This window comes from Poecilia latipinna, unplaced genomic scaffold (assembly GCF_001443285.1).
Source record: "Poecilia latipinna isolate Pla-1442-1.1 unplaced genomic scaffold, P_latipinna-1.0 Scaffold3, whole genome shotgun sequence".
Lineage (NCBI taxonomy): Eukaryota > Metazoa > Chordata > Actinopteri > Cyprinodontiformes > Poeciliidae > Poecilia > Poecilia latipinna.
In genome coordinates this window covers 1,002,606-1,029,870 of record NW_015112619.1, presented here as the reverse complement: position 1 = coordinate 1,029,870, position 27,265 = coordinate 1,002,606, and the positions used below count along the sequence as shown (strand labels likewise).

General features: G+C 37.7%; 1 protein-coding gene across 2 annotated transcripts in view; it reads left to right on the top strand.

Moving 5' to 3' along the window:
* Positions 1–27,265, top strand: part of zfhx3b (zinc finger homeobox 3b) — a 355,565-nt gene that overhangs the window by 116,695 nt on the left and 211,605 nt on the right. For both annotated transcript variants that reach the window (XM_015049272.1, XM_015049125.1), the window contains exon 2: positions 14,707–14,741. The gene's annotated coding sequence lies outside the window, so the exon portion shown is untranslated. The remainder of the gene's footprint in view (positions 1–14,706; positions 14,742–27,265) is intronic.

Below are 27,265 nucleotides of genomic sequence, written 5' to 3'. Positions count from 1 at the left end.
ACCCAGGGGCAATTGAAAATAAAACTTCGGTTTTTTTTTTTGAAAAAAAAAAAAAAAAAAAAAAAAAAAAAATACATCTGAGGGAGTGAGGAGCTGGCAGAAAATAAATAGCTAAATTGAAATTTAAATGAATCTTCGCTGAAAAAAAATTTACATGAACCGAAAGGAACTTAAAACACTAAAAAAGTTCCACAAAGACAGAGTATGATGTACATTATTAACCAGCCAATCATTACAGTTTGTGATTCAGGCTGCCTGTGCTTCTGCATAGTGATTGAGCTCAGCCTAAGGTCTGGGCCTTGTCATGACAAGGTGCCAAACTTAGCTTTACTTCTAAAATCCTGGATTAATGCCTGCTTTAAGAGCTTAGCATGGTCATCCATTCAGACATGCACTGGATTGACTGGCCTACCCTGGTTCCCTCTTATCTTCTTTTAAGTTTTACAAGCACCAGTTCGCTACGAAGCACCACCCCTTGCTGTGGGTATTCATCATGTTCCCCACTAAGACTTTTGACCTTATACAAGCTTTTTAATTATATATTCCCCCCAATACGGCTATTAGTTATTTTTGTAATCAAACAAAGCAATGCCCAATTTTTATCAAATTTACTTTTCATTTTATGACAGGATGCTGTTTTATAGAGTTACAGCTAAATAATGTAATATTATTATTGCATTTATTCGTTTTCCACCAGCAGCGGATGATGTGAGTCTCTGGGAAAGAGTTAGTTTCAGTCCCTTTCCCACACAATTGTTCACCTATTAACTTTAAGGATTTTAGATCTTATTCACTTTAATATAAAATTCTTTATGTGTTTCTAAAACAGCTCTTTTTTTTCTTTAAGAAGTCATCAAAACAAAAAAGATGACCCACAATCTAATGATAGTCAATTTTTGATGCTTCTTTTGAAATGCATAAAAAATAAAGATGTGTAGCCTGGACACATCTTTACACCATGCCAGGTGTCCGGCGTTATGTTTGAGGTAAAGCTATGACATTATTTTTTAAATTGCTGCATATTAGTTATCTGCATAAAGAATCCCACAAATTAAAACGCCACACGGTCGTCTGTATGGTTGTTCCCACTATCATGACTCTTTGTCAAAGTCGTATTTGTTTGAAAGGCTACGATGTCTAAAAATGTGCCAGAAGATATGTTAGCATTTCTGCTATTGGTAAAACAAATATCCTGTTATACTTTGGCTTTTTTGTTGTTTATACTACTTTCCATTCAAGGAAAGTAGAACAGATGTGAAAACAGTTCAATGCACTCTTTCATGTCCTCTCACTTCTCTGAGCCTCAATATTTAAAGAACATTGTGGTAATATTTGACTATTATTTTAGTCCTACTAGGAAAGGCAGAATTAATATTTGTTTTTCTTTCTTCCTTTATATTTTTACTCAGAAATTACTTTCTTTAAAAATGCTTTTGATTTTACCTGTACTTTGTGAGACAAAGTGTGCAATAGAGCTAAACAACCAACATTTTCATGAGTTTTTTTTTTTTTTTTTTTTTAACATGATTTGTACTCTGATTTGTATGATGATTTGTACAAGTACTCTCTTTTAGTAAATACGTTTTTTTCTCAATTATAGGCATCTGTTCTCTTTATGAAATATATTCAGGGAAGGCGGTGCGGTGATCAAATGCAAACTTCAAGCAAGAGATTGTGAGGCAGATTTTCGAGTCTAACCAAAATGTCCATAAACTCCATGCTGGATTTGGCCAGAATGTCAGAAATACAGTGTGAAAAGTCTGATAAGGACTTTGTGATATTTTAGACTTAGCAAAAATTAATCTTGATTACTGTCTTACATTTTTGCACCTTTATTTTCATGGAAAATAAAGGTGGCCAGTTAGCCAGTTTTAAAACTGGCTAAATGTATTTCCGATCATGGTGATGGTCATCATCATCATTCGCACTCGTAGTTGAAGCAGTAGTAACAAAAGTAGCACTAGTAATTGTATTGTAATTTTTTTCTTGAAGTGTAACTCTTGTGCATTACAGATTTTGGTACTTTACTCTTGACATTTTCTGCTGCATATCCTATTACCCATTTTTGTAAGATGGTAAGATAGGTAGGTAACTAATGTATTTAAAAAATGTGTTAAACGAGGCAGGTGTTTTCTTTTTTACAGTTTCGGCAACAGAAGTTTTGAATGGAATAGCTCCTGATAGTCTACAGGCACAGTTCGTTTTTCATCTCGTGTAACGATAGAGGAGTTTGCAGCTATGTTGATTCCATCTTGACTACTCTGCAATAACTCAGGAGTGGAGGAGAGGGCGCGGTGGTGGGCAGCCACCATTTTACTCCTCCAACCCTCCCTCCGCCACCACTGGAATATAATCTGCTGTCTCCTGACCTTCAAATCATGAAACGCTAGAGCCATTTCAGTTGGCCTGTCCACCATTAACGTGAATCGCCCTCTAAACACTCCGTTTCTGCTCATGGAAGATTTCCCTTCTCCCAGCATGTCTTCCTTCCTCGTTCCTCACTCCGTTTTTCCATATCGTCTTCTGTTTCCATCACGCCCTCCTGGATCTTCACAGCTGTGGAAGGTGGGAACCTCTTGCACTTTAGAGCTGTGCCACCACAGGAGATGCTGCAGGTCAAAAGATGGGAATGGAAAATATTCCATTTGTTGTTCTCTGAAATGTTTATGTTGCACCAAATGAACAAAAAAAAAATGTTTTGGAATACATTGTAAACAGTAGACTATTTTCTTTTTCAAAATATTGGAGTTCACATACGACATTCATCCATGAACCATTGCTTTAACCCATTAGTTTTCCGAAAACAAAAACACAAATTTTTATTGGAATGAAATATGAAGGTAAAAAATTCTTTAAACTCTGATTTCTGTCCAACAAAAATGTAAGGAAGCTCTTAAAATATTATGAACCTACATTTTGCAGATTTTAAGGAAGTGCCAAATACCTTGTCATAGTGCATCACGTTTACGGATCAGACGGGTCCCCCTTCTTATTCCAAAAAAATGTAAAGAAGATGTACTGATTGGAGCATAAAATCCCACTCCAAAGCTCAGCATGTTATGTTGCCAGTAGATGGATAGATCTATTATTGAAAAACTATATATTTGATATGATCTGAATATTAAAAATATATCAGAGGGCAAGCAACTTTCATTGCTGCCATCTGATCTGTGCTGAGAGATGTGTGTCAAGTCTCGAGTGAGAAGCTTTATTCGGCAGGGTCAAGGGGTTTTCTAAGTGCTTGATGAGATGCAGGAAGTTTTATTTTTATATTTTTTTTTGTTGTTGTTTGGTTAGCATAAAAGCATCACTGTTGCCTTTTAAACATGGTCTTTATCATTAGCCCAACTGCTAATTATTTTACCATCATGAACATAGATGAATGTATTTTGACCTAGAAATCTCCTGACAACTTAATGTCTTCACAAACACTCATATTTCAGCATCATATTTTTCCCTCCATATGATGTTGTTTTCCTGTTTTTGCTCTGACTGATTTTATTTCATCTTGTCGCTGTTTATTGTCATCTTTCTAGGGCAGCGACAAATGTAAATGTGACTTGATGCAGCAGCTGTGACTGTGCAGCAGCTCTAGTAAGGTGGGCAAACTGGTGAGACTGGTTTGTTTATAAAGTCAGTGTTTCTTGACCACATATAAGTCCTCATCTCAAAGCTTCTGTGCAGTCTACTCCACTGGTTGTTATTACATATAATAAATGTATTTATGATTAATGACTCCACTGGGGTTTATCCATAACGCTATGACCTCAAGGTAAAATTGAAATGCATGCACTGGATGTAGAGCATTTGTATATTATTGCTCAATATACTTAGCAGCCATTACATTTGTTGGCCCTGGTGAAAATAAAACAGAAGGCTATGGGGTTTCAAATCAACAGGGCCACTCTAAGAAATGGACTTATTGGAATTGCATTAAGTTGATTAGACTGAGAAATGAATACTGTTTACAATGGAGCAGTGTTAAACACTCTTGTTTCTCCCAGCTATAGTAGTGCATCGACAGTCAGTCAGCATCAATTAAAGCTCCTGATCTGTATATCCTGAGAGCCTGGTCCTGTTGTCTTCTAATAAAGCCAAGCCTGTGGCGGCAGAATGTTTCATTTCCTCCTAGAGATTGCCCTCAGTAATGCCGAGCACTTATCATAGTCCAGGGGAAAAAAAAAAAAAAAAGGCTGCAACGACACAACAGATGCTTGATGCCCAGATCAAACCGAGGCCACATGAGGAAGCACATCTGAGCACCATGTCAACATTTTACACTGCAAAAAAGACCTGACACTTTAGCAAAAGATGACTTTAAATTTCATGTTGTGCTCCAAACTCTGTAGTTTAAAAAAAAGAAAAAAAAATGTGACAAAGTTGTTCACTTAATAGTTTTTTCCATATCTTAGGTTTGGGGAATACAAGGTATTTGGGGAATATTATAAGCGGTTGTATGTGTCTGTTTGTTCAGATGAAAATGAAAAATGGGGTCTGGGAAATACAGGGTTGTGAAGGGGGCCAAGCTGTCCCTGGCCATTCATTCTCTCTGGCCCCTCTGTCTAATTAATGGGGCACATTCATACACGTTATTGCACCAGAGGGTCTGTCACTCATTAATCATGTGACCTTCTGTGGCACATTTAATGACCTTGGAGGAGTAGATCAGCTGGAGATGGCCGAAGCTGTGGAATTAAATTGTTTCTGGAAGTGGTCATGGCCACATCAGGTGCTTTAACAGCCTCTCTGCTTGGGCCCTCTCCTGTGCCTCATCTGAAGGATCTTTGCAGGCTCTGCAGCCAAGATGGGAAAGAAAACTCTAGGGCTCTGGTCTAGATTAGAGAAAGAAGCAATGTCAAAGTAAAATGAAAAAGGTTTTTTTATTCTAATGGAACAAACAATGAAGAAGATGCACACATTTAAAAACTTATAAACATGCACTCTCCATACCGTAATGAAAATGCCATGATTTTCAAATATATATATTTTTTTCTACTAAGTTTCAAACATGAGAATGTTGCAAATCCTTTGCATGCTTAGGAATTACACATTTGTTTATAAAAGATTTTCAAGTAAATAGAAAAGCCCAAGTGCAGCCTAATGTTTGTATATTTTGATTTGATGTTATGTATTCTTACTTCTGTATTATCACTCATCAAATTCATGTTTATTGAAGATGTAATATAGAGTTGAAATGATTCAGTTACCAGAGGGTCAAATTGAATCCCTGTCTTTTTTGTTTTATTTATTAAAAATCTTATTGACAATTGAAATGAAATATTTTTCCTAAACCAGAAAACTGGCCTAAAATACTTAAACCCATCCTCTGTTTCAGGCACTTTTAATTGAGACTTGAAGGATGCAGCTCTGGAGGCTGGCTTAATTTCCTCCGGCAGGAAAGTAGCCATTAAGCAAACAAATAAAAAAAAATAAAAAAACAGTCGGCCTTACCACAGGTTTTTCAGCAGAGATGACGGGAATGGTATGTTTTCTGTTTTGCAATCCTAGCGTCTTAATTCTATATAATTATTTTGGAGTGCATAAATTTGACCTAAAATCAAAAAGCATCAAAATACAAAAATGATTTCACATTAAATTGTGTCTCGGGTCAAGAAATCATATATTCTGTTCATTTTTAAACAGCTACACTTTGTTGTGAAGGGTAACTCAGGGTCGCTGCAGTGGAAGATTGACCAGTTTATTAATGCAATAATTCTGTGATCTAACTAGAGCACTGATTTGAGCCTCCTAACTGCATAATGTTATTGGGGGGAAAAGCAATATTCAAATTCTTCTTTTTTTTTTGCAGAAATGTGAATACTGATGTTGTCTAAAAGAATTATTCAGTGGAGTCATTAAAACAAAACAAAAAAAAATGTCTAGGCTTTTGCACTGCATTTATTTTTTCCTCCACAAGAGTAAAACTGGAGGATTTTCCATATAATGAATGTCCATGTTGTTGTTCTATAGCAGGTCTGCAATTAATGTTTGTGCAGCACCAAAATTATGTTTTGTTGCATTTTTAGATGTGAGGAGAGGCCCAAAGTAATTAACAAATGTAAAAATAAAACAAAAGAAATGGCAACATCTCCCACAATTCCTCATTCCTCTGTGTACAAAAGAATTAAACCTATTGTTTTTTCTGCAAACTTTTAGGATTCCACTTCTTACAGTGAGCTTTGGAAAATCTTTTTCTTTTTTTTTTTTTTTACTATCCTGATGACTGCGTGTCATAAGATAAACATGAGTTCTTTTTTAACCTTGCTTGTCCGAGTTCTGGTTGTTTTAAACGTCTTTGAATTAACTATATAAATGAGTTAGCTTGGTCCAGTGGCTGTATCTTGTAGTCATTTTCTTATGAAGACCAACACACGTCTGACTCGCTTGAAAATCAGGTTCTGTTGCCCTTTATTAGATATTTATACTACAGGGCAACAGAAAGGCATGGAGTAACCAGAGACTTAGACTTGAAAATGTGAAATTGTAAAAGAACAAAAAAGCCAAATAAAAAAATAAAAAAGCATCATAGGAATTGTTGGTGAGGCATGTTTGTATTTTTTTTTACATATCTTTTACAGGGGTCATTTCATGGACTATAAATAGCATAAACTTACTGCATCATGTTAGAGGCTACCACATTCTTACCACATGCTTGATAGGCACTGCCTTTCAATTAACATCTTATTAACATTTTAGGAAAAAAAAAAAATCCCAATTTCTTTGCATCCAAAGTTTAAATGCAGATCTCGTTATGGCTGCCACCTTCTGTTCACAGCGGCAGCGTGAAAATGTTGGCTTTCTTCTCAGTGACATTGAAATGGAAGGATTTTGTTTATCCCCGTCTTTGTTTATTTAACATTTTGCTCAGTGGGGGGAGTTTCAGATAGATTGTTTTCAAGACAGTCCCTGCAGACAGCGAGCAAACACACTACAGCTTCATCAAACAGAACAATCTTCAACTTTCCCCTTCTGCAGCGTGCAGGGAAATGTGACTGAGAGGAACATCATAATGGAATATGATTGAAAATGATCGGCGTAATTTTTGCGTGCATCTGTAACAGTATGCCAGCGTTGTTTTTTTTTTTTTTTTTTTAGAGGATTTATTTAGAATCATGTGTAAGTGTACCCTTACACAGAAAAAAAAAGCACAGTGATGGATGAAAACATTTCATTTTCATGTGGCAAACATTTGCAAGTTGGGTTATTAATGGATTCATGCGCGTGTGATGGATTGTCGATGTGCAGGGATTGTTTTATTTCCTTGCCAAGGAAGCGTCAACAGAAATTGTGGCACATGAAATTCAACTTGAAAAACAGGGAGGGAGCTAAAATAAATCTTTGTGAGCTGAAAAGTGAGTTAACCCCCCCGGTATGAAATGAGTTCGGAATTGAGTTCATTTCACATGTTTGACTCGTCTTTGTGTAAATGTGAGCAGGGCGAGAGCTGATGGAAGCAGCAGCGTTTTGAAATGTATTTATAACAAAAGAGAGAGACTCTGTTGTCAAAAGTGGCATCTTCGGTGTCAGCATGCAGATGTTCAAAGCGTGCAAGGGACAGTTATGAACTTTTGCAACTTCACTCATTAAAACACATCAAATCAAACACATGGAGGCTGTGCCATTACCCCCTCTCCCTCCGTCTGCCTCGCTGCTGTCGTTCGTCTCCTTCCACCATCCCATTTCTCCTTGTCGTAAGCGCAGGCCTGATTAATATTTTTCACCGTCCTGTAACCATGGCAATAAGGTCACTGCATATGATACTTAATTGAATCTTCCCTGTGCTTTTGTGTGCGCCTCCACTGTCCGGGCAATAAAAATCTTCCGCTGATGACTCCAAGCCCCTTTTCTGCTCCCCTCCATCTTTCTCTTCATGTTGTGGCCCATGAATTTATTCATTTGTTTCCTCTTTCTTGTGCCCCCCACCCCGCCTTCCCTCTTTCATTCCTGACCTCTCTCTGACCTAGTCTTCCTGGTCTTGGTGTAGTATTTTTTTTTTTTTTCCCCTTTTTCCTCCTCAAACACTGTTTTTGCGCAGGTCAGTCGCTTGTTAATGTGTTGAGTTCAAATCTTTGTGTGTGTGTGTGTGTTTTCTGTTGTTTGCAGAACAACACTTGATGGCTTATTGCTTTTTAATGTCAGAGTAATGCACAGCAGGTCCTCTCAGCTTGGCCTTTTTTTGTGCCCTACTCTGGTCTTCTTAATGCTTACTCTTTTTCTCCCCTTGCAAGAATTTGCATACTCAAATCAGTCTCGGGCACAATTGTTAAATTGATTTCAAATGACACTGATGACTGAAGTGGGGAAACAAAGAGGCCGGCAACCAGGAAACCGCTGGGCACACAAAGTAAGCCTCTGACACAGGTTGCTCTCCGAGCAGGTGCTCTGATTAATGCCTAACAAATTGGGGTTCTCTAAGATCTGGTCGTAAGTGGGAGACATGTTTCCTCTTCACACAATGCAAGGGCCAACACATAAACACACCCTGATGGAGTCTTTGTTCATGCTAGTGTGGGGGGTAATCCAGGATAAGAGGGCATGCAGGGTTACATTGGGGAAACACCAGCATGGCTAAACAGTAAAGTGAAGGAAGGGACTGTTTTATGGGGATACTGGAATAAAAATACTAATGCGACAGCATGCAGGCTTGCCTTATAAGATATATTATATGTTTTATTTGAATGTCCTTCTATTCTATATGTCCTTTGTCGTAAACTGTTTTTGAGATGATTCATGTTAGTTTTTCTCTCAGTGAAGTAACTAGAGCTGGATAGGGTAACCAAATATTGTACTTAAGTTGGAGCAATATCATTTGAAATAATGTTACGCATGTAAAATCAGGACCTCGGAGGTTTTGGGTTTTTTTTTTTTTTTACAGAACATTAGAGAACACCTCATCACAGTGGAGGTGACAGGTAAGCTGGTCAGAGTGCATGGGAAGATGGATCCAGCTAAATGCACTCATGACCTGGGCACAAGTTTATCTTCCAACAGAAAAGCGTCCCCAAAACACACAGTCATATCTGCAATGGCATGACTTAGATGAAAGCATTGCTATTGTTAAAAAAGACTAGATCTAAAGCCTATTTAAAATATGTACCAAACCTTAAAAAAAAAAACACAACAAAAAAAAAAACAATGTTCTAATGGTTATTTTAGAACAATCTATTCGTCCAATCTGAATGAGCAACAGCGATACTACGGAGAATAAGAAAATAAAAAAAATCATTTTTTTTCCTATGCATAGTTGATAGATACACACCTAAAACATTTGCAACCATAACTACAATGAATATATTGTCTGGAGAGGGGAAAGGGAGGCGCAAATACATTTGCATCCACACTTGCCTGATATATATAAAAAAAAAAAAAAAAAAAAAAAAAACTTGGTTCATGACGTAAAACTGTTTGTAAAATTAAATGTTAACATTTTGAGTATAAATATGTTTTTTTTTTTTGTAAGGTACTTTATGCCGCTTTGATAACACAGATAATGACTGATAGTATAATTAAATTTATACTTTACTGTTATTCCTCGCAGGCCTTGTTTGTGAAAGGTCAATACTTGCTAACATCTCTCCAGAATTAAGGACTTACTGTAATAAAACTGCGACAGTGATCTTAGGTCAATCATTAAGCTCAAATTAAATCAACTAGTCCAGTTTATCTGAGGAGGGAAAAAAAATACAAATCAGATCTGACACATGCATCATAAAATAACCATTAGCTGTTACCTGCAATTTGAAGTGACAGTATATCAATAATGTCACTTGGAAAATGGGACAGGTTTGTTGTTGTCTTTAAATCACCCGAAACTCCATGCAGCAGTGGAGTATGCAGGTACTGGAAACGCATTAAGGCTTGATGGTAATGGCCACGGTGGAAGCAGTGGGACACGAGAGAAGTGGGGGGGGGGAGAGAGAACAAGAACATCATTCACTGCTCACTTGGTCACAGACTTCCGACGTCTGACTTCGTAACAAGGTACAAACTCGACATTAAATTTTCTTTTTTTAATAATTAGCAAAAATGTTTCCAAAATATTTTCCCCATTCAGCCTGTTTTTCATTATCTCACAATTATTCGGTAGACTAAAAAGTGTGCATCCGTGGCAGCCCAAACAATTGCAATATCAAGAATAAGATGCATGCACATTGGAATAAATCTGTTAAAATATTCCTTTTACCCGACTATTTAATCCACGAGGCCTTTTGATCACTCACCGTGCAAACGGCCTCATTCAAAGATGCATAAGCACACATTCAAACTTTGAAAACAACCCCCCCCCCCCTTTTTTTTTTCTTACTGATGGGGCATTTGTGTACAATCACACTTAATGTTGCATATGAATGGGCCTCTTAATGAATGGGAAATGCATACGGTCTCTGCCAGCTTTGAGGGCTGAGAGCGGAGCACGTGTCCTTTCTGCCGTTTGTCACGGAAGCATGTGGAGGCTATAGTGTGCCCATCTGTTCCCCCCCTCCCCCCCCCAACACACACACACACACACACACACACACACACACACACTCCTCAGCCACCTAATTTCTGCCATGCGCTGGCGTAACAGGCGAGCATTGTGGCAACAAGTGTCTCTACATTGCCACGCTTGCCAGCTCCCCTCACTTGGCAGCGAGCCCGCTCAGCTGCCCTGCCCTCTTGTGAGAAAAAGGCTTGATTGTGCCAGAGGGAGAGAGCCGAGGGGGCCCGACTGGGAGGAGGGACGAGGAGGGGGAGGGATTTGATTTACATACTCCAGCTTATGTGGCACTCATCTGATTTTAAACAGCTCCAAAGCAATTAAGGGTCATTAATCCTTTTGTTTGTTTTATAATTTTTTTTTCCTTTCTCCCAGAGGCATGATGCTGCAGTAGCAGTATCGGAGGCACAGTGCCACCTGTGGGGGCTCCATGTGGGAATGTCAGCTCAACACAGGGTCTTTCTCTCAGCCTTCGTTCCCATTCATGCCTACTGACACAGCTGTGCTTTGTGTGTAAACAAACACAGCAGCACCAGCTTGGCACTGCAAGGGAAGGTACTTTGGCAAAGACCCAGATCTGGAGTGTGCAGCTGGTGATGGCGTGCAGGGGCCACGGGCTGCTTACCCTAATTGTTCTAATTATGACAACAGTTTCTTTCATTTGATATAATCTGCAGAATTGAAGCACTTAATTAAATTTGTATCAGGGAAAGGCAAGTGCTAGAATGTGTTTCCACTGGAATTTTTTTTTGCCGGTTTAGCTTTAAGGGCTTCACTCCTTGTAATGGGAAATGCACTATAAATGTGATACAACCGCATAATATCGCAGATTATGATTCTTTATCTCAACACATGCGTATTAATGTTTTTTTTTTTCTTTTTATTTGTCTGTATATACTGCCGACCACTGAGAGGAAATGAATAATATAAAATGATTTAGAATACATTTTCAACTATAACAGCATTCTAATGAGGGGATGTGATGAGGCAGGTATTTTAAATAAGACATAATGCAGAAAATAACATTGCCTCAAGGTCAATTGTGGTGCAGTAATGAGGGCTTGGCTTGGGAAACATTCTTCAAATATTTATTTCTGCATCATCCATTACTCACTCAGGAGGCAGCGCTGTGTTAAGAGACCCTCACTACGGTGAAAATGCATCACGGAGAGCAAAAGGAAGACGGGCATGGCGCAGAATGCGAATGTTCTCGTGTCCATTCTTGTGGCCGAACGACCCTCCTCACACGGTATAGAAAAACACTTACTGGTAATGTAAATAGCAAAGCAGCATAAATCAGGGGACACGTGCAGCCTGGGAGAGTATTGTGTAATAGTTATAGCGAAATGAAGTGGCATTGGGATCAATATCCTACTATATCTCACTCTGGCGTAATGGCACAGAGGGAAACTGGAGGCCAGGGGAGTCTGATCCCTCCACCCCACTATGGGCCTATAAATCTGCCCGACCTGCAGACTGCTTATTAAAGTACATACACAATCGGCAGCAGCCATCCAAAATAGCAAGCTTACTTACTGACCTGAAGTCAGGGGAATGGATGCCTTTACCTTGTTAAGGAGCGGGGTTACAGATTGATTGGCATCGTCTCATTATCCTGCACAGGGAGGTAAGGAAAAGTTGTATTATTTATAACCTTGAAATAATTTACTACTGAACATTGCAAATATGTTTTAACTGTTACTGAGTTAAAACAACTTAACAGTTCAATATTTTTCTTAAATTAGTGCTTGTTTTATCTTTTAAGAGATGCATGTCTTAGTTCTTCTTAGCAGGACACTTCTGAGTAAAAATAACTTGTAAATCTTAAATTCCTTCCCCGTTAAATCAGGAATTACAATTCTTTGAGATCCCTGACCTTGTTAGCTAAACCTAGGACTGATTACAAGAATATGAATCAAACTTTCCTGACAACATGAAGTAGAGTAAGATCTTTATAGAAAGCAGGTAATGCCTGTAGCATCACCAAGACGAGTTGCATGAGTGGTGGCCTCATTACTCCTTTATCAAAGTTTTGCATGTATGCTCGTGCATTTATCGAGCCACATATTTAATAAAATGTTAGGCATGTCCAAGTGGGAGTCACTTTCAATGAGTCAACTGCGATTCCTTCTGGATGAGTTAATTAAACATGACGTTTCAAATTTGAACGTTGAATCAGATTTTTGTGGTCAAGCACCAACAAGCGGTCTGGTTTGATAAGATTACGTTGGTCATGACAGTTGAAACTAAATGTTTAAATATACGTCAACATATCGTTTCTCACTGCCCGACTTCAATTCAAACTAAACTTTTACTGTTATGGACAGTTACGATTATTCAAATTTCCTCTATGTCAAATGCCAGGTTAATTAAGGACACAATATTTGAGAAATATTTCTATTAGTTTGTCCATTTTCAGAATTTTTTTATAGGCCTCTTTATTGTTTAAAGTGTATGACTTTGATGAGATATTTTGGGTATACTTCTCTGTGATAAATGATGCTCTTTTACTCTATTTTTTGGGGGGGAAGGAGAGGGGGTTGGTTTGCACATTTTGTGCCAAAGCGTATTCATTTCTGGGTCACATAACCGTTCCCCTTCTTGGCTTGTATAAAGGCTGGACATTTCTATGATGTTTATGCTTGCACATATTTGTTTATACAGACCAACTGCGCACCTTCAACCATCTGGAAATGGAAATCCTTTGATTTTCCCCATAAATTGGGAGAGTTTGAAGTGTGTGTTAAAATACAACCATAAGTGTTTCTCCACGTGACTTAAGCTGCCTTCCAGTTACCTAACAAGTGAGAGCTCAGGGATGGATCTGATGTCAGACCTGAGGTTCTAGCATTCTGGTTAAGAAGTTGGAATTTCTACACAGCGACGCTCAAAAACATTGTTTTCAAACATAATTTTAGGCTTTACTTTCTATAAGCAAATACCACTATGAATGTGTTAAAGTTATAGTTGCAGGCACTAGGTAACATTGATTTTAGGAGCACTTCTTGTATTCTGAAATACACATTTTCACCACATCTTACCGCTGTTGATGCGAGGAGCGGCCATATTGAAATGCAAAGTTATGGGTAGTCGGAGTTGCTCCCAGTTTCCCAGTGGGAAATCTGACTTGAGAGGGCATTCCAGTTGATTTTTCTGATGGGAAAGTCGGAATTTTCCAGTTCCGAATGCAGCTGGAATGTGGAATTAACCTGTCACAGGCTTACAAAGCCATGACATCACCATCATGTAGGCTTTTTCACATTGCTTAAAAATACAGTAATATCTGAGGTTATGTCAACTTTTGTCCTTGGATATTAGATCTGAAAATTCTCTGTTCTCTCATTATTAATGAGCAAATAGAATTAAGTTTGGCTAAGGCAGAAATATTTATGTCTCATTTAATAGATAACCAAAAAAAAGGCATATGTGTTTTTTATGTAACGTATGTATACACCTGGCTCCAACTCAATATACAAATTGAATTATATAATTTGTATGTTGTTTAATTTTTTTTTTTTAAAAATGCCATTAGTTTATGACTGCATGAGTATCATTTTTGCAATAACATTCAATGGAAACGGAAAAGGATGCCACTGCATGTTGCAATTTCACTATGCACAGGCTGTTAGTGTGCAGATCACTTTGTATTCTCGTGAGATGTTTGCGGGTGATCATTCGAGTGGGAGAAGTACATTTTAAACAAGTAAGGGACAGTGCATTGGACTGTCTAAAGTGCTGTAATAAAGTGGTCTAAATAATGAAAATGCCGTCGGTGTATGAAAGACGAGTAGTTTTTGATTTACATTTAGATTTTCTCTGACAAAGATTGTATTTTTTAACATAGCTTTTATGTATTTTTTTTGCATAATGTGTTTGTAGATTGTCCTTTTATCAACCTCTGGTTGTAATAACTTTATAAAAAAGAATACAGAACCTGAAGGCAGAAATAAGTGCAAAATACCAATATAATGGCTGCCTGTGATTTTCCAAATTATTCAGGTTTTATCCATTTATTTATAAGATCTTGTTGAAGCTTAGCACAGCCCTGAGGCAGAAGGATGTTGGCAAAAGGTTGCGAATTGTAATTGTAATAAAATAAAAGGAAAAACAAGAACAATGGTTTACTTCAGTATTATCTGAGATCTTTTTTTCTTTCAGTAGGTTATTTTGTGAACTGTTGAAGACTGTAGACAGTAAAAAAAAAACAAAACATGTCTTGTATTTTACAGGACCATGAAGACACCTTTGCCCTGTTTCAGAGTGGGTAAGTTATTCTTTTACACATTTTTTTTTAAATCACTGGAAATGTTTTTCTCTGTGGGAAATTAGAATGTTTAAACAGGATCTTGAGAAACAAGATTCTTTGATTTGAATGAAGCAATAATGATTTGGAAATGTGAAGTATGAGCGATGCTTCAGAGAATAAATAAATAAATTCAAAACTATCAATTGAATGTTATTATAATGTAAATACCAATTTCATTGAACCAGTAAAATCTTCTCATTTACTATGGAGTTTTTGTCCTCAAATTTTGACCGTTTAGCCAGTTCTAAGTTTTTAAAGTACACCACTTAATAAAATCTTAGAAAATAATTAAAATTCATGACAGGTCAAAAGCCTATAAAACCATAATAGATTCAATTTATAAATTATTTGGGGTTTTAAAGAAATATTTGAAAAGAAAAACAAACAACAACAACATGGACCATAGGTCAATCTTCTGGTGACTTACTGACCATAAGGTTGACCTTTGGCATGCTAACCTTGGCATGCCACCTCATTTAATAAATCATTAGACCAGCTGATTATTCATTCATTCAGTTTCGTCAAGCTTTTGCACCTTGTGGTAGCCGTCGGTAAGCACGAGCTCCTTTAAGCAATTCAGTCCACATCTAAAAATTAATATACGGTTTAATGCCTACAAAATAGAGAAAGGCTATATAAAGACATTGAAGCTCTTCCACCATGCAATTTCCACTCTCTGAAATGTCATTAAAATTAGAGGAGATATGAAAGTCAAGGGAAAATTTCCAAGAAAACTTTCACATGTAGGTACATGTGGTAGACAGGAAAGGAGTGCAAAACCTGTAGGGACCTGCTGGAAAACATCTGATATGTAGTCTCTGTGCAACACCGATACATAAATAGCTTCAACGTGGAAGAGCAGAAATAATAATGACTTTAAAAAAAAAAAACCTACCTGGGACTGGTTCACAAGATTCAGAACTTAACATCTGAATAATTATATTCATTTTGTAAATAAATCTGCTTGACACAGTTTCATATACTGGTTCAAAATGAGTCACAGTGTAAAACCTTACAAATGCTGTCTGCCTTGCTTACTTACAGAAATTCCTCCTCTTTGCAAACACCTTACATCTTTGATGTACATCTAAAAGTGAAACAACAGAAAATGTACAATGTAAAACAACAGGCTCAAGACTTAAAGAAATGTTGCTACTTCTTAAAGATCCTTTACCTACTAGGGACCCTCAGGAGAACATCAGTAAACAACAATTTCACTAATTATTTTTTTTTACATACTGAGAAAATCCAATATTATTTCAAAAGTTACCATAAATTACTTTTAATATCTTATTTTCTGCTGCTTGTATGTGCACACTGGGTCATATTTCAGGCACACAACTGTTTGTATGTCAACAAGTAAATGAGTATTTTTATTTATTTAATTGTTTTGCCATAGTTGCTGGTGAGCAGTACAATAATTTCCTCATCATCTCTTACACTACCAAGTCTGGAATAAAGGGGATTTGTTTGGAAATGGACTCCACAAATCTGCTCTGGACCTCATAAAGATATGAACTGGCTCTGTCCGGTATTGGTAACCACAGTCATTTTCTGTTTCAGTTCTCCAGCAAAATAGGACATTAATTCCATCTAAATGGGTTTTATAGTACTGTTGAAATTTTGTTTTTATCTGCTGACATGACGAATGGCAACACAGTATGAAATAATGTGATGCTCTATTTAAAAAAAATATATTTTGTGACTCCCAAAGCATTTGTTTTAAAATTCAATGCAAAAAAAATAAAATAAATAAGAAAGAGGAGTCACATGTCGGTTATGAAAAGTGTTGCATGGTTAAAAGTTGTGCATAAGAAAACATTCACATGATTAGGTGGACAGATATTATGCAGCACTTTTTTATTTATTTTTTTAATGTGCCATACCTTCTGTACCCTGTGGTGGCAGTAGTTTACAGGACGTCCTGGCAAGGTTGGAGATTCTCATTTTGTCTTGCAGTAATTACCATCTGAGTGGAGGTGTCCTACATGTAATGGAATAAAAAATGCAGATGTCCTAAGGTCAGTTAGGAGAAATAAACAGAATTTCTGTAATAGAAAAAATAGTTGATGCCAAAAAAAATCTTGAAAGAATGTAACATAGATGTTTCTGAATGTTGTCGTTATTGCAGAAAACTGTGTACAAAATGTTTGATCCTAAGTATTATGTTTGTATCTGACAAAACATGCCTAATATTTGTCTGATCTGCCCGTCAGTGAAAATAAAAACACAGTTAATGATATTAACCCCTTCCAAATAGCTGAAAACATTACAATATTACAAAAAAAACAGGTTAATCAGAAGCAAAAATATTTATTTTACTCTAAATTGTGGAAACAGAAACTTTTTGTCATTTGAAGAAAATATTTAGTCTTTGTCTTGAGTATTCTGTAGGAAAATATCATTGTGTTGTTCTAATTTAGACAATGTCTACAGACAATCTGAATAAAATATTTATTTGAATAAATTAAAAAGTAAAAATTTTAATAAATAACATCCATTGTTGTGTCAGAAAATCTAAACATGAACCAAGTTAATTATTTATTTAAACTTTATCCTATCGCACTGTTTTATACCGGAGAGGATTTAAAAATCATAAGATTGTGCAATGACAAATTTGAAGTTAAATAAGTAAAATAAAAATAAAATAAATCCAAATTGAATTTAGAATTGAGAATTTTGAATTTAAAACTAAAAATAGATAAAATTATTATGTTTGTCAAACTGGGCATTCCCTTTACAATCTTACACAAAACTAGGACTTCTAAACTTGTACCAGTACGAGGTTAGACTGATGGCGAGGCTATCTGATCAGTAGATATGTACTACTGATGTTTTTTTATAAGACCACATCGAGATTGCCATTTAAAATAAATGACAAATCAAGAAATACTCTCTAAATCTTACATTTATCTAAAGATCCAAGTGATCTGTGAACTTGACCTATAACAAGCCTTTCCCCTCACACCCACCTTTCCACGCACGCACACACGCATTCGACACACACACTGAGTGTGTGTGTTTGCCTGCGAGTCTGTCACTGTCCATGGCCTTGACCTTGCTGGAGGTCACCAGACAGTGATGACAGTGGTCTCCTTGTTGGAGTAAATGTTTTAGCCTGAAAACTGACCTGGGAGAGAAAATTGTCACAAACCAGCCTGCAGAACAGCTACTGTTTTTATTCACTACAGGTGTTCCCACAATGCAGACCTGATTTTTGGAAATCACATGTAAATATTCAGTCAGCCTGACCTTTTGGTCTGTCTGTGTGAGGATCTTTGACCAGTGTCTGACCTATAATCCGCTCCTAAATGATTTGACAATAGAGAGACCTATTGATCTCGTCAGACCCCGTTTGCAAAGGGTCAAGAGCCTGATGTGCAGTGCAGCTCTTCTCAGTGTGTTTAGGTAAAATGGTGTCACCAATACTGAATGAAGCTCCTTTGTCTTTCCACAACCTGCAGTGTTTGTGCTGCTTAATAAGTGGATCAGGCTTCTGTTTCCATTCTTGGGGCAGAGAGGCTTCATACGTCAGCTCCTACGTCACTTGCTTTGCTGCATTAGTAATGATTACAAAGAAGCTCTGTGCTAAAATTGAAAAAATAACACATTAGGAGTCATGTGGCAGGCTCAGGAAATGGCTTCTTTTTCTCTTTAACACAGCACAAATTGCTTAAAGTAAAACGTATGCCTACAAGCTCTGGTTACCTCTGCTATTAAACACGCTGCTTTTAAAATTATGAAAAAAAGAAAAGAATAACTGCATACTCTTTCTCAGGGCTCTCGCTGCAGCCCCTGGGTGGCTCCTCTGGGTTCACAAAGAGACGCTTTGGCAGCTCCTACATCTGGCCAGACAGAGAAAACATGGAGAGATTCTCCTGCTGACCACTAGTCTCCCCATCTTGCGTAATAAAACCATCCCTCGCTCTCTTTTTTTCTCTCCCCCTCTCTCGTGCTCTCCTGGATTCTTTTGGAGTGACTGCTGTTGGAGCAACATCTGGAATGAGCAGCAGTTTTCTTTCCCTGTGTTTTTTTGGGGGGAGATTTAGGCCCCCGATAATCCGTCTCCCTCCTCATTAAAGGGGCTGAATAAACACAGGCCTCTTCCAGTTGTTCCTATGAATTTCCTTACCAGGCGTCAGGAGACCGAAGTGGGGGCTACTGGATCAAAGCCGCCGGCAGCCGTGGGTGAAAAGAGTGAGAGTGCGTTCCGGGGTTGGGCCCATTACCTTTCTCCCCGGGAACCCTGGAGACTCCTAGGTCACTGGCTGTCAGCTCTTTGGCCCAAACTCAGCAGAGAGAAGAAAGAGTAGAGGAGAGAGAAAAAAAGAAAACAGATTTTTTTTTTTTTTTAACAGAAGTTGCCTAGAGGAGATCCACAGATGTTGTATTATTGTCTGTGTGTTTAAAAGAAGGATAGCAAATTAAGAAATGCCATGCTGAGATTATTTCAGCAAACTTGAATTTTCTGTGATGTTGTGTCTACATTTTTTTTTTCCAAGTGTGTTTTTAAATAAGTGCTCACTGATGATGTCTACCAGGTAGGATTTGTTTTTGTCCTAGGGGTTTAACATGAGCTCTCTGTGCATTTGTCCGACTTTGGCGTGTTTGACTGATGATTGATGATCGAAGACTGGAATCTGTAGAGTTTAGAGATCGGGTCAAACTTTCGGGCCCGTCAAGCCGTCCATGAGCAGCTTTTGTACATTTGGAGGTTGCTTTGTTCCACTGCAGGAGGTCATTGTTTTGTTGTTGCCCTGAACGTAATGGTTCACATGAAATCCACACCAAAAAGGCTTTTTGTATTTTCTTCAGAGTCGAACTGGATATAGATCTGGTCAGAGTTGTTGCCTGTGTTCACGTTGGCCACTAAAATGATGGATGCCTTTGTCTCCTATGGATGAAGGTCCGGGAAAAACAAAACAACAACAAAAAAGAACCCGAGCATGGCATAGATGAAACAAAGTACACTAGTTTCTCATTTTATCTCATTGACGCTTCTAAATTCCTAACTTTTTAATTTATACTTTAATCCCAGAGCTATAACTAGAACTGTGGCTTCGTTTTTTCGACAGATGAAACAAAGGCTGAACTTTTCAAAAACAATGTCTACTGTAAAGTATGGTGAGACATATGTGATGCTGCGGGCCTATTTCTCCTCCATAGGCATTGGAAATCATGTTCTCCTGTATGCCAGATTTAAAAAAAAAAAAAAAATATTGGCTTTCTCATTATAGTAAACATAGCTTTGTCATGGATATCTCAGCAAAATTATGATCCAGAATTTGTGGGCAAATCAACACAGAATAGTTCACGAGAAAGAAACCAAGTAGCTCTCAGAACCCAGACCTAAATCCTACAGATAACCTGCTAGAGATGCCAGAAATTGTACTCAAGCAAGAGTAGCACTACTTCAATATAAATGATCTCTAGCAGAGATAAAAAAAAGATGTAATCAAAAAAATCACAATATTACAGTAAAAACATAAAAATATTACAAAATTACACATTCGACTAGAAGAAAACATTTTCAAACCTCACTTTTCCACAACACAAAACTTTTGGAACCAGTACATAAAGCAACCATATGGTAGTAAAACAATCCACTTACAATTTACACTCTTTATTTTATTTCCAAAAAGGCTCAACAGATGGAAAATAAAATGTAAAATAAACAGTGAACCTGCAGTTTTGATTAAAACATGTTTGTTTTCTTTATTATTCAGTTAAGTCACTCAAGGTGGGTAGTTAGAATTTTTATGCAGTTAGGAGTAGTGTAACTTCCTAATATTACTCAAGTAGAAGTAAAAAGCATGGCACAGTAAAATTACTACTAGAAGTGCCTTTTTTTTTTTTCAAAACGTTACTTAAGTAAATGTTACTGAATAAATGAAACCAGTGACAACCCACCTCTGATCGGCTGTGAGGTGAGTTTAAGAGAAGAAACATTTAAGAGAAGACCCACGATTCGGGAGGATCTAGAGATATTGTGAAATAAATTGTTAAATATCACTCTGTGTTCTCCAGCTGTGGGAAGTGTTATTGGAGAAGAATAACTGCTATTGACAGCCAGGGTCCCAGCAGTTCTGCCACCGGTAATTGTCTTAAAAACTGCGATTACTTTACATGGAATGCTGAGCAAGACTGTGCTTCTCCAATAAAATCAACGTTTATTTTAAGCCATTTTACACATGTTTTTCAGGAGTGATATCACATTTATTTGTATGTATTTTTTCCATACAAAAATGGGGTAAAAAAAAAAATGTAAAGAACTTTTTTTGTGTTAGCCCTCTAACATGTTGAAAAAACATGGCACGGATGTATGCGTGCCTCTCTAATGCAGTGACCCCAGAGTAACATTCATTTTCTAATTCCCTCACACGTCCTGGCAATCGAGTTATTGGTTCGCTTCAAAAGTTTGCAGTAGAGGCAATTAAAGAAAAACCAAAAACCTTAGAAATAGGAGCAGGGTAATCAACATAGGAAAAGGGCGCTGCCTTGGACTGCAATTGTTACTCACTTACTCAGAAAGATGATCAAATTGATCAAATTGCGTCGCCCATGCTCCACAGGAGAAAAAAAAGGAAAATGCCAGTATTAAATGGTCAATGTAATTAACTTGCTTGGCCACTAGCTGCGTGATGGGAGCAGCTGCGGCTGGATATAGTGTTTGTGTTTGTATATGTGCACTCTGCGTGTATGTGTACAAATGGCCCTGTGGTCGTCATCAGGCCCCCATCGGCCCCTCCATTAGTTACTGAGCTGCGGGTCTGCGTTGCAGCCCACCTGCACTGAATACAGATGAGGGTAGGAGAGCATGGACTGCAAGCGCAATGAAGACAAACACGCACGTGAGCTCTCACAAAAGACAGCATTACCATATTATCTGCTTTGACATGCCGTGACATATTTTGAAACACAGGCTCGCAATTAAAGCCGAGACAGAACTGTTGCATCATGGGCTTAAATTAACCGCGAGACCATTCAGCTGCTTCTGTATGTTTCCTCTGGCTGACACAAAACATCTGTCACTGAACAAACACCGGAGCTCCTGGAGACCACTTTATCTGACGCCAGCACATCATAGCTTACACGTTCTGAAATAACGTCACACACAGCAGAGTACACACACCGGCAGCCATGCACAAAGGCAAACATGGCTGCGCGGCGATCGCCTTCTTCTCCCGGAGTCGCAGGCTCACACGCTCGTGACAAGAAATCTGCTGGTGGTCATTACGTCGGGGCCGAGTAAACTCGGGGCCGCCACGCTGACAGATAGCGTTTTCGCGTGCTCTGCTCCTGCCGGAAGCAGGTGTTTGTGATCCATAAGACACTGCCTTAACATTTCAAAAACAAATGGTTTTGGTTTTTAAACTACGTGCAAAAATGTATTTTAAACAATGACCTTAAGCTATTTTCTGATTTAGATCCATATGTCCAAAGGGGGGGAGGGGGGGGGGAGAATTAGCTGTCCAGAATGAGATCAAGGTTAGGGAGCAATGTTTTGCCCTGGCGTTCAAGCAGAACCTGTAGGGCATGGGGACTGGGGGAAGGAGAGAGAGGCTGTGTGATGGCTTCAGTGTGTCTCTGTGGCAGTGCAATGGGACTCTTGGGAGACCCAGGTCAGGAGCCCCCGCCTCCAACCCCCTCCCACCCCCACATTACTGTGCCATTTAAAGCCACCCAGCATCTATTTCCTCCAATAAAAACTAATAACCTTTTCTGTCGGAAATCACGGCAGCTCTTGAGTGCTGGAGCAGAGGCCTGGCTGGATGGCCTGTAATTGCGGCCCCGTATTTTTCCTTTTGTTTTTTTTTTTCCCTGTTTTTGGTTTTATTTTTTTTTTTTTTTTTTTTTTACCCTGTCCTCTTGGTGCTCTGAGCTTTGTGGCTGATTGCCTGCACAGCTCACCCCACACTCAGTAATCAGACAGGAGCTAGAGAGGGGGCAAAACAGCAACTCAAGGACCTTTTATAATTGGGAGGGATTTGGGGGGCAGTACGACTTTACATTTGGTGACAGAATTGGTTGTGATGGTGACCGCACACGCCGAATAACAGGCATGCCAAAGCCCCATCTGCAGTCCAGTCATTGTGAGGCGGCTATGAATAGTTTGTACATGCCGTATTCTTGTTCTGGAACTGTCCCTTTGCCACTGAGACTGGCATATTTGGTAATGGGCTAAAACCATCCATCTCCACATTTTGCACACATTTTTACCAATGCCTGAATGATACACCATTCATTTATTGTAATGCTTTATAGAAAGGTTGTTATTTCAAATATTCAAAGTGTCAAATGTTGGTTATGTTCTTCTCGTTTTTTTGGCAGTGTTTTCAGCTTGTTTTGCATTTGTTTAAGTAACGTGGGATGGAAATAGGTTTTTCGGCATCGCTCAGTACATGTGACTGACTTTGTGACCACCGGGAGATGAAGTAACATTGCTCTTACTGTTGCAATATTTTTTTCTGCAGAAAGCATTGAATATGACTCTCACACAGGTATATCTCATCGTACACACCTACATAATTTTACAGACAAGTCCCATTTTCCACCTGGAAACAGAACCTCCCAGCATAAACCTGATCATGTCTAAACAGGACAGTGGAGGAACCCGCAAACTAATAAAAATATAAAAACCATTTATAAAACATAAATAATCATCTGAGGTACACTAAAAAAGAGTTTTTAAATCCATAAAGGGCTGGTAGCATATTCAACATTTATTGATCATAATATGATGATTTTATTCATGGAGATGTTTGCTATAAAAAAATATATATTTTAAAATTTTCTCTCTATTATCGCATGTCTCAACTTAAAATAATTTGATATCCAAATCTCCCTCTCTGTGGTGGTTGTAGTTATAATTAACAGTTTGCTCAAAAATATTGAAGAGTTTATTCCACTACACCAAAATCAAACACCGTTCATTCAAGAGTGTCCTGCACCGGAGTGAAGTTCAGTGGGTTCAGGATGATTTGGCGGACAAAGGAAAGTTAAATCTTTGAGCAGAACTAATGTTTGGGTTGTAACAACTGCTTTGGTTTCAATTATTTCACAAGGTTTTTCAGTAAGTTGGTTCGGCATCATATTTTAATAGACTTGCAATCATCTGTACTTTCTAAGCTTTTGCTTTTGTAATCATATATGCTCATAAGACTGCTTAGTGGTGTTTGGACAAAGAAGTCCAGATTTTCTTACAGACAATAAAACAATACTTAGCATCCGTAAAAGAACAAATGTTCATGGTTTCCACAATGTTTGGCAACACTTTTGGCATATCCTTTCTGTGTAAGAGGGCTAATTTTCTCTTTTGATCTTGCAGAGCAAGGTAGTTCTGGGAATTTAAGAAGCGCTTCGAACTAAAATGTAAAACACAGATGTCAATGGCTGCTTTGTCATCTGTGGACTACAAACTGTGGTCAGATGAGGTTGCTGGATATTTTTTCACTTAAAGCACTGAACTTGACAAGAAACTTAGAGAAATTCAATTTGTGAGTTAAATATTGTAATGACAGATCAATAGTAATTATGGAGCCTTCATGCCTGACAAAAGACAGCACTGTGTATAAACTACTGCTTGTGACCTGTGTGAGCACAGTTATGAATGTGAGCATGGGCTCTTGTCAGTGTGGGTTAATTAGAATTAGAATTGTGTAATGTAGGGCTTTATTTTTCAGGCACATGAAACCTAACACTGCAGTGGTGTCAATTATGCGGCTTTCTTTATTTATTCATAAAACTGGTCCTTTTAGCTAACTAAGTTGTCCTTGCAAAGAAAAAAAACTGGTTGTATTGTTGAGAGGCTTCACAAAGTATTTAGGTGAGAAAAATATGTGTTGATGTTTTGGGAGAAAAATCCTACCTCTTCACAGGAGGCACTATATAATACGGCATTTTCAGGAGTTCTTCTACCACCAATTCATGCTAAAATACAAAAAAGCAAACTCACTTTGCATGTTCTATTTTTTCCACATTCAAAACTATTTCAAGTTTGCTTTGTTATAATAAAAACAACATTTTCATTTCTTAATTCCATCATTCAGTGGACTTAATCAGTTCAACATTTTTTTTTGTTTGTCACATTAAAGTCTTTCCACCTGCAAAAGAAATTGAAAATAGGCTTATTTAATACAAGACTTTTGATTCTAACATGTGGTTTGATTACTTCAAATTTGCTGCAACTACAAATTCAGGATGGATTTCTCAAGCCAAAGAAAACCATAGTTATCACTTACCTTTTGTAGCCTTTCTTACTTGTCTCAGTAACACATAAATAAAATGTGTTTAAAAAAAAAAAAAGAGGAACCCTGGAGTGTTTTCTAAATGGCAAAAAAGAAAAAAGAAAAACACTGAAAAAAGAAATTTGGTGGTTTACGCCAACCTTTAGCAGAACAGACACACATATAAGGGAAACTATGTCTCTTTTTCACAAACTAGTTGCTCAGCATTCTATGGCTATTATTGCCTGACTGAACTTTTCACAATACAGCACACATTGTCACTGGAAGTGAAAGTGATAGCCTAGTCCATGAGCACATGCTACTAGTTTGCTTTAGCAGCTTTGCTTAAAACAATAGAAACTGTTGCCAATTTTCCTTAAAATAATAGTAAAAAATCTCTGATCTCTTTTGATCAGAGAACCCCTGTCCAATATTCCTGTCTATCTCACAAGAGCGTAAGCACAAAAAATAGCACAAAAAAAGTTTTCTTTATGTAATCTGTAATTGCTTTTTTCCTTAATGATTTATATTGTACTTATATTTGTGGATGCCCTGGTTAAATGTATATTACTTGAAAAAAAGTTTTCTAAAACAGGCTCATCACCACTTAGTTTTGGGTTTAAGGCCATACAACAGTTGGGGCTCTTCATCCTTGGACTTTCCCTGAACTCCCTTTATCTTTTCAAAAAGGTTATGTTGAACTGAACAGACTCTGTTCAGTTCAGATTGTTTTTAACCTACTATGTTTTTTGCTAAATGTGGTGCTGGCCACTTTTATTGGCACTCCTGGTGAAGATGTGTCAAACCCCCTTTAAATAAATGAAACTAACCTTTAAATTGAGCAAATCTATTTAGTGGTGTTAAGAAATAATTAGCACACTAAAAAGAACATTTTGACCATTTTTTTTTCCATGCACTGTTCCCTTCAGCTCAACCCACAGATTTTCTCTTGGATTTAGTTCCTGTGACAAAGATGGTCATGAAAGAAGGTTCATTACCCAGTTTAGATTCTCAGTACCAAATGATTTTTTTTGTTTTCTGACATAAACCATCAGATTCTTCTTTAAAGTGTCTCAATATTTCACAGAGTTATTGATGCTGCACACTCCAACAATTATCCCAGGGTCTTTAAAAGAGAAACTGTCTCATAACTTTATAGATCCTTTGGCATATTTTACAGTTATCACGAGATACTTTTCCATATATTCATCCTTTGTTTCATGCCAGACCCAACTGGCCGTCCTACCCACTGTCCGCTGCAGCAAAATAAAGGTGGATCCTTTTTCATGCTAGGCAGTGGCTAAAAAAAATGGCCTCTGTGTCACGTCATATATATACCCCATATAAACATGGGATTTTTCCCCATTGAATAAATGTCCTCAGAGTAAAGGTTATATAGGGAGGTTAGGGAAGTGCAAGGAGAACTATGTTTTTATGGGTTTTTACAAAACGTTATCAATGACAGTCTTACCCGAATCGCAAGGCTCTGATTGCTTTCCGTAAAAGATGTTCAGTTTCATTTCAAACTGTTTTCGCATTCTCAAGGTTTTTTTTTTGAACACTGGACACGTTTGTCTTGTGTACCGTTGTCTGTTCAGCTGAAACAAATTAACAACACCAACATTTTTCTTGGGAGGTAGAATTGCCAGGAAAGCAATTAGACAATTACAGTTTGTTTGTCTTTAAACAGGCACTAAAGTTGTTTACAAAAATGAAGCTGACGGCTACATTAGAGAGAAAACACTGTATCACAAACTTTGAGCGTCATATCTAAGATGCTCTGAATATGACATGTGATGCAACTAAGTAAAAGGGTTGCTTTGCCTAATAAATCGACCTTTTCCGCTTGCTTCTCTGTGCTTTGTTCTCTCTATGTATTTATGTTTTTGTGTTATGCACTATCACTGCATGTTTGTGTGCACACTTCCTTAATTGCATTAAGAGGATGACGCACTTTCTTACTCTGTTTAAGCTCACTTTAATTGCCTCTGAATGGTGCTCTGGGGAGGCAGGGACTGACGGTACAATGTGGACATGCAATTAGCTAGCTTTCATAAGACGCTCTGGGGAAAAAGAGAGGGTTTCAGTTCATGGAGGAATTTCACACACAAGGCAGCAAATGCTATTTTGTGTCATTGATGTGGTGGCATCTTGATGGAATGGCATTTCATTCTTTAAAAAAAAAAAAAAAAAAAAAAAAAAAAAAAAGAGAACTTAAAAAAAAAACAAAAAAAAAAAAAAAAAATCCACAAAAAA